At 47.1% G+C, this 8475-nt stretch overlaps 1 protein-coding gene across 1 annotated transcript in view; it reads right to left on the bottom strand.

Moving 5' to 3' along the window:
- Positions 1–8475, bottom strand: part of ALPK2 (alpha kinase 2) — a 60269-nt gene that overhangs the window by 29843 nt on the left and 21951 nt on the right. The gene's annotated exons all lie outside the window — the stretch shown is intronic.

The raw sequence follows: 8475 nt of genomic DNA, 5'->3' as shown, positions 1-8475 counted from the left end.
AAAGAGGGAGGGAGGCAGGAGAGAAAAAAGAATGAATCAGTGAACCTATCTCACATTATGAGGAGGGAACCCATTATGGGAGAGCCCACAATAGGGCTTTAAAAAATGGTACTATTTTTTTTTAAAAAAAGATTTTTATTGATTTCAGAGAAGAAGGGAGAGGGAGAGAGAGAGATAGAAACATCAATGATGAAGGAGAATCATTGATCAGCTGCCTCCTGCATGCCCCACACTGGAAATTGAGCCCACAACCCAGGCATGTGCCTGAATCCAACTATAACCTCTTGGTTCATAAGTGATGCTCAACCACTGAGTCACGCCAACCAGGCCCATCATGGTACTATTTGAATGTTCTGTAATATTGGCTATTGTTCAAGGAAGCAGCAAATTCTTTGACTAAACTCTTGACTCTTAAAATGTTTAGCTCATCGAGTATCTCAATGCATATGAAAATTATGCCCAGCTAAGAAGAATGGAATTGCTACTAATTTTCAGCAAGTGTCCCTCCTTTGCCCCAGGACTCCTGCTTTGCAGCAGCCCCGTTCAAATAAGTAGGAACTGATGGCTGGGCTCAAAGAGGGAAGGAGAAGTCTCCCCGGCGCTGGACAAAGTGGAGCTGCAATGTTCCCGTGCACGTGTGGCTCTAGAGTCCTGAGGCGTATGTCCATCAACACAGGTAAGACCCACAGCCAGTGGGACACAGGCTAGCAGTGTGACACACCTCCTTCCATACTGCCCGAGTGCTGCTGTTGCCAGCAGGGATTCACCTCTCATTTCCTCCTTAAAGCTACCCTGATGTTCATCTAACTCGGATTTTATTAGCATGAAAGTGCTAACTGAAGAAATTTAGTATAATTTCTTGGACTATTAACTCCATGAGTGTGCATTGATTCAGCAAGTGTTTATTTAATGCTCCAGTATACTAGGGAGCATCCCAGGTGATGAGGGTACAACATGGGCAAAATGCCCATCTGCAGGATGTTCCCATTCTGCATTGTATTCAAGACCTGTCACAGGGTTAGCATGAAGCAGATGTGACATGTTAGCACTGAGCAAGTGTCACATGTTAGCACTGAGCAGAGGCGACACGATTAGCACAGAGCAGGTGCTCTATAAGTGCTTATTGAAAGAAGGAGGAAGGGAATGAGCCCTGTACCAGGTGAGATAGCTTTGCCCAACTTCACCCATTAAAACTCAACATTTGAAAGGTTTGGACCAGCCGTGGGCAAACTACGGCCTGCGGGCCGGGTCCAGCCCGTTTGAAATGAATAAAACTAAAAAAAAAAAAAAAAAAAAAAAAAAAATTTTTTTTGAGTCAAAAAGTTTGCCCACCCCTGGTTTGGACTCATCCATTCCCAACTTTGGGACAACTCTATTTTAAATGAGACTCAACTGTATGCAGGGGCAGACACTAGTCCACATCCTCATGTTGCTAAAAAGAAAAATGGATTGCTCTTTTTCTAGATCCTTTTTTTTTCTTTCTCATCATATTAAAAGGGAAAACAAGAAAGATAATCTCTGGGAAATAAGAAGCAAAGTTTTTAGAGTATGAAGGAGTTAAAGGTGTACATGGTCTCATCTCTATATCTGCAACACACGTGTAGGATGTTCTTTTCGTTTGCTATTTTGGTTCAGATTTCTTATATGAACTATGACACAACTATACTGAACTATTAAGCACAGAAAGTGTGGGTGGTTTCCTGGTTGTGATTTGAGATATGCAAGGACACAGTCTAATCTAAACCAATGGCGCTCTCTAGCCTTCCTCTCCTGCCTGAATCTCCACTACCTATGTCAGTCCTTTATTTTAAGATCTTGCCATCATTACTATATCAACAGTGCCAATAGACATTTATGGAGTAGCTGCTATGTATGAATTCTCTGCCAGGCCCTGGACAAATTCTTCCAAAGGGCTCAAGTTAAAAGCCAGTATGTCACTTGCTGAGATCTTACCCACTCGTTATTGCCTGCTGCCATATCAACACAGTTACAGCCTCATGTGGGGAAGAGAGGGACACCTGGAAAGGGTAAAACACTGGGAAAGGGGGCTTTGATTAGGGTGAGTTTTGTCATTGATATATATCATCTCAGCCATGGTATTGTGCCTGGATTTACAAAATAGTCACTCAGCGACCTCCTGTTAAGGTATACTTGCTCCTCCTCTCTTGCTTTTAAAATAAAATCCTATTTCCAAATAGCCTGGTGAAGTCCCACAGGTAAAAAGAAAAAAGCATGGGGAATCCTTAACTGTGTAATTTCATTCACTTGGCAAACACTTACTGAGCACCTACTGGATACCAAGCTCTGTTCTAAGTACCGGGGAAGCATCAGGGAAAACATAACAAAGACTTGTAGCCTTTGGAAGATATGTTCAAGCCATAAACCATATCACTGGTTCACTGATAATGGGAAATTCCCTAAATTTAATTTGAACCAACCAATGGGGTTTTCTCAAAGTGGAGCTTTAACAGCCCAGTATATACCTGTCAAGGCTCACAGATTCAGTTCCAAGCACAAGCTCCTTGGGGCTCATGCAGAGGCTGACTCATAGCAAAAGAGAAACCACTGACCTGCACCTTCAAGCAATTCAAACCTTTCTTTAGGAGGAGACCTCTTAGCTAAGTCCCTCTGAAAGGACTCCAAGTGCTTCTCCTGCTGCTCAGCTGTTCTCTTCAGGAGGTTTTGTTATGCAGGAAAATTGTTCTCATTCTGGTGAAAAGAAGGAGGGTTTGGGGCTCTGGCAGGAAGCCTAGTATGATGGGTAGAGTGTGGACTTGGAGGACTGGCCACCTGGGTTCAGTTCTGTCCAACACTGTATGCAGGACCCCAAGCAATCTCTTTGGCCTCTCTGACCCTCTGTCTCCTCTTCTAGGGCTAACCACATGCACATCAGCACCATCCTGCCAAGGGCCTGGCATTCACTGACAGTAGTTTCCCTGGTTCTCTGTGAAAATTAAGGCAAAAAGAAAACTGCGCGACCCTGACAAGCAGGGCAGTGTGCTTTGGGTTTTGCAAGGGCTTTCTCATTTAATTAATAACATAAATCTGAAAAACTGATGCTTTCATCTCTTCTTTAGGTGCATGGCCAGGGTCCAATCAAAAAACAGAAACCACACACTGGTTAAATAAGGGCAGTTGAATATAAAGGGTAGTTAACTGCAATGAAAGAATAACTGTAAGACATAGGGAACCCCTATGGGATTTCCTCGGTGAGGGACAGCACCAAGGAAGAACAATGTGTAAGGGGCTCAACCCTAGTTGGAGAAGGTCCAAGCAGGCCACCGGATAGCAGAGAAGCTCCAGGCCACAGCGGGTCTGGAATTGCTGGGTGGACACTAAACCACCCTTCCTTGGGCAGGTGGGGAGCAGGCAGTCTCCAGGTCACTGGCAGGGGGGAGGCCAAGGCCTTCAGAGTGAGTGGGCTACATGCGGTGGGGTAGAGAGAGGGAGCAACAGTCCTGGGTGTTTGGCGCCATGGGGGACTGTGTCTTGGTCCTGCAGGGGCCTCCAGAGTGAATTTGGATGTTGGTATAGGCAGGAGGCCTTCAGAGTGGGCAGGCCATGCTGAGCTCTCGATTCTGAATAGAGGGCTACAGGAAGGTCACCACAAAGCCAAGGTAACAAGGTCACAGGTGGACCATGTTCTGGGCTCTATGGCTGGGACAGACCTATGGGATGGCCGCAAACCCATACCACTGATTCCCAGCAATTCTGAAAATGACAGGAATGGCCTTCCTCCTGCAGTGTCCGACCAGCACCCTCTGCTGAGCATGCTTCACATCGAGCTTATTTTAAGTGGCATGGGTAACAGAATTCCATCACTGAGCATTGCTGATTGGTGCATTTGGGCTGAGAAGCAGTAAATTGGAAACATGAGGTCGCTGATGACCAGGGTTGGAAATTGCCCAGGGTCCCACAGTCAATGGCAGAACCAGGATTTACAGCCAAGTCTTTTGGCCATAAAGCCCTTTCCAACCCAGCTTTTCTAACACAAGAAGTTAAGAAAAACTCCACCAATGGTCCAGAAACTCCCCTCATTTAAACTCAGAACTTCTGAGGGTCAGAGACATTGGGTATCTATACTAACAAAAGGGAATATGCTAATTAAACCAGGAGACCTTCCGGGAGACCTTCCGGACACCCTTCCAGACAAAGCCAGGGTGGCGGGGGCGAGGCAGGAGGCGGTTAGGGGTGATCAGGCCAGGAGGGGAGGGCAGTTGGGGGTGATCAGGCTGGCAAGGGGGGGTCAGTTGGGGGCAAGAAGGCTGGCAGGGGGGCAGTTAGGGGCGAGGAGTCTGGCAGGCAGAGTGATTAGGGGCGACTAGGCAGGCAGGCAGGTGAGTGGTTAGGAGCCAGTGGTCCTGGATTGTGAGAGGGATTCCCAGATTGGAGAGGGTGCAGACCAGCCTGAGGAAGGCGCCCCACCCCCCATCGTGCATGAATTTCGTGCACTGGGCCACTAGTAAGAGTATAATCATCCTTATTATATGCAACGTGATGACATGTTTATTTGTTGGCTTCTAAGAGCAGGAACACTATGCTACTCATTTCTGAATTTCCAAAACCATGAGCATAGTAGGAGCTGGGTTATTTTTGCTGAATGAATAAGCATATGAATGAACACAAGCAGGGGGAAGCAAATTTAGTAACACTTCCCAACCTAGTTTTGAAAGCAGCATTAAGCTTGAAAACTTACACTCTGCTCACACAGCATTTTGCAACACCACCTCTATTCAACATGCCGCCCATTCTACAAACACATTGTGTTCATTTGTTGGCCTTTCCAAAAATTCTGCCTCCTAAGTGTGTCTGCCATGGATCCCATGGACAGGTGTGTTGCCCTGTTGTCCACCCTGTGACAGTCAGGGTTACACGCCTCTTCATTAATGAGAGTGTCCTGGATGCCAACAAAAGTGCATGCCACTAATTTGAGTCACTAACAATAGAAGGTGGTATGAGATGAGATCTGCCTTCTCAAATAGCTTATAATCCAGCTGAAGAGAGAAGGTGCACATGGAAAAGATAAATCAATCACAATTCTTGACAAGTGCAGTCTCAACTGAGTAGAATGGGCAGTAGATGTGGTAGGTGCTGTTGGTTGACTAACTTAACAACATCTCCAAGCCCCTGCCCTTGCTGGCTCCAACTAAAGTAACTGGAAAACCGTATTCTCACACCCCCCTGCATAGCAAGATGGAGCCAAGGGGTCAGTTCTGGCCAGTGAATGTATGGGGAATTCCAATGAGGGGCTTCTGGGGAAACTTTGCTTTGCTTCTGTAAGGCACAGATATGGGGAACACCTTGTCTACCCCCTGTCTTCTTCCTGCAATGAGGATGCAATGCCTGATGCTGCAGCTGTCAGCTCCCAGTCAGAAGGCAACTGAAGAGCTAACACAGCATGGCTGTGGGGCAGAAAGAGGGAAAGAACGTGGGAGACTGCAGGCCTCTTTGAGCCACTGGAATAATACTGAGACCCTCCAGACTTCTTGTGATGTGAAAAACAAAGGTGCTTATATTTGAGGCCACAATCAGTTGGTTATTTTGTTGACTGCGGCTAACAGCAGTCCTAATTAACACCAGAGGACAGTATATTGCTGAAGGTGAGGGAAAAGGCATGTGAGGCTTATCCGGGAGCCCTTCTGGAGGTGCTGGGTGAATGGGGGTAGGGATTAATTTGAAGGACAGTATCACTAAGGGCAAAGGGCTGGTCAATATGCCAAGGGATCAAAAGGGCCTGAGGCAAGATGAACTTGGAGTCCAGTGGGGGAGGGAGAATGGGGAAATGTGAGAAATTGGATCATCAAAGCTGAGGCCATGGTTCTAAAGGCAAGCACAGCCCCCCAGGGCCAGGAGGGTCAAGCGCTTAGCTCCTTACTCACTTCTGCTGGCCAGCGGCACCTCCACATGTCCTCCTATGGGACAACTTTTCTAAATCCTGGTACTTTTTAACACTTCTTTCCTCCTTATCTGGACTAGATACAAATTGCATCATGTCCTTCAACAGTTGTCTACACATCATTAATTTCGCTCTGTGGTTCCAGGACTCTTGATCTGGGAACTTCCCCACTCCCTTACCTCCTGGGCTGCTGTAGCTTCGAGCACGGCTAACCTTTCCTAAATTTCTGCTGAGCTCTCACTATGGGCCCATGTCATTCGTCATTTGATAGATTGAATCCATACCACCTGGGCCTGCAGAAATGAAAACAGCCCGGTCCCCAGCCAAAGAAAGCTTCAAGGCAACCCAAAATATTTCAGGAACTTGAGTTTATTTTTAGGAGTTGCCAGGTTGCCCAGAAAGGACCTTTGCTTTAAAGACTTTGAATGTTGAAATAACACATAATAAAGTGAAGGACACTCATCTAAGGTCCCCAATCCTGAAACCGGATCCTGAACCCGTCAGCTCATTTGACCAGCTCATCTTCATTCCATTCCCTCCTGGGAGACAAGAAATCTCCAGCCAGTTGCTGTTGCAATCCTTTTCTGATTTCTTGGGAAAGACATAGAGTTTGTAAAAAGACTGGTTTGATCTCTTACTGGGAGTGGACAGGGTTTCCTTTCCCAGAGCTCAGGGCTCAGGGCACTCAGTGGAACCTGCCTGGTGACAGGCTGTGAGAGAAAGAGCACTGGACCATGAGCTTTATGTGGCCATTGCCTATCTCAGGTGATGTGGGCAGGTAGCAGAACTGTCCCCAACAGTAACAATCATTAAGCCCCACAGACGTCTTAACACATGGCAGGCGCTGTTCGGTGCCTCACATACATCAATGCAGTTAATCTCTGTAAAATGGCATAGAAACGGATGCCTTTGGGACTTCGGGTTGTGTCATGTTAGGAAGCAATTTACCAGCTACTCCCACACACGGGAGGGCCATGTGGTGATAAGCCCCCAAGTACATCGTCAGGAAAGCAGCTGTCTTCCTTTCCCGCAGGTGTCTGTATTCCTGCATTTGGGAGAGGAGAGGAGCCTTGATTTTCATATCTGCACTGGGAGATATGCAAACATAAGAAAAATGGAGTTGGGAAGGCCAGGGACGTTTATTGAATCCCACCAGGCTTTTCTGATCAGTCTTTGTTTTTTTGCTGTGTCTCAAAGAGTCTGGACTTGGATGAGGAGTGAAAAGAAAAGGGAGCGGGAGTGGAAAGAGGGTTGGGCCTCGGAAAATCCGGGTTTGGTCCTGGATGCGCTGTGACGTGGAAAGTGGCTTTGGATAAGGCATCGGATCTCCCTGGGGTTGCTGCTTGCACAGTAACGTGAGAGGGTGGAGAGTACCTCTTGGCTCCCATGGCTTTGGTGCTCTATGACCTGCTGCCATGTAAACAGCACAAACACTGAACCGGGGCTTAAACCTCACCTTCCATTTGGAACGAGGTTTTCCTTGACTCCTAAGGCTTCCAGATCTAACTCTATAACCAGGGGAGTTGTTAGGGGAAGGGACACAGCACGTCACCATAGGTAGACCGATCCAGAATGAGGCAATGGGGCCCCAGAGAGGGCCGGGGAAGAGACTGCGTTCTGGAGAGCAGGTCACCATGGGGCACGGCACTCCCTGGAGTTGGCTCTTGTCCTGCCTCTCTCATCTCTGCTTCTCTCCCCTCTCTGCAGTAAGTAGACTGCATTGTGGGCCCTCAAGCTGGTCCCATGGAGTTCTGGAGCCTCACAGACCTAGTCCAAGTCAATAAAATCATCACAGCCACAGAACAGATGACCAGTGGCCATTGGCCCCCAACTTTGCTAACCATTTGGGGGTTGACGAATGTTATGACTTCTTTTTCCCAGGAAATCTTGTTTTACCCACACAATTTTGTGCATAATTTCAGGGGTCTCCAGACCCCCTTGAGCCCACAAATCCCCATTTCAGGGCCCCAGGCCCACAGAATGAATCCCTGCTGTCGGTCATGAGCAGGGGTGGAGGGTTGGGGGGAGTGGCATGGTATTGTTTAGTTCCCACAGCTCAAAACTCCTCTGCAGATTTCAGACTGGACAACAGGGGGGAAACTGAAATCTTAGTCAGGTTCTCGGACAGTGTTTTCAAATCAATATACCTCTTCACCTGTTTTTAGAATTTGTGAGCAAAATCAAAACCAAAGTAGTAGCAATTACCGTATGCATTGACAATAATACCTTGTACGCAGCAAGTTCTTGTAAACTTTAGAAACAGGAAGTACTTGTCACAGTTACTACACTACAACTTTGCCTATTCAGCGTGACTTCAAAGTGTACAGTAATGATGACAATCAGCACTTGGAAAACCTGAATATAAATATAGGCAGGTCACCTGTCTCAGATGGTCATTACCAAAAATGAGAAAGTGCAGACTTGGGGCTTAAAGAGCCCCTGACATGCCACATGTCTCTTCTGGTACAGAGGAGGGCAGCTATATGTCCTGGGGTTTGGCTTCTGCTTAAGCAGAACTCTCCCCTCAATGCATACAGGTCTGAGTGGGTACAGTTACCAGCCGGCAGTAACAGTGACTC

Source organism: Myotis davidii, unplaced genomic scaffold, assembly GCF_000327345.1.
Source record: "Myotis davidii unplaced genomic scaffold, ASM32734v1 scaffold38, whole genome shotgun sequence".
Lineage (NCBI taxonomy): Eukaryota > Metazoa > Chordata > Mammalia > Chiroptera > Vespertilionidae > Myotis > Myotis davidii.
The sequence above is the reverse complement of the archived record's forward strand: the minus strand, read 5'-3'. Positions and strand labels throughout refer to the sequence as shown.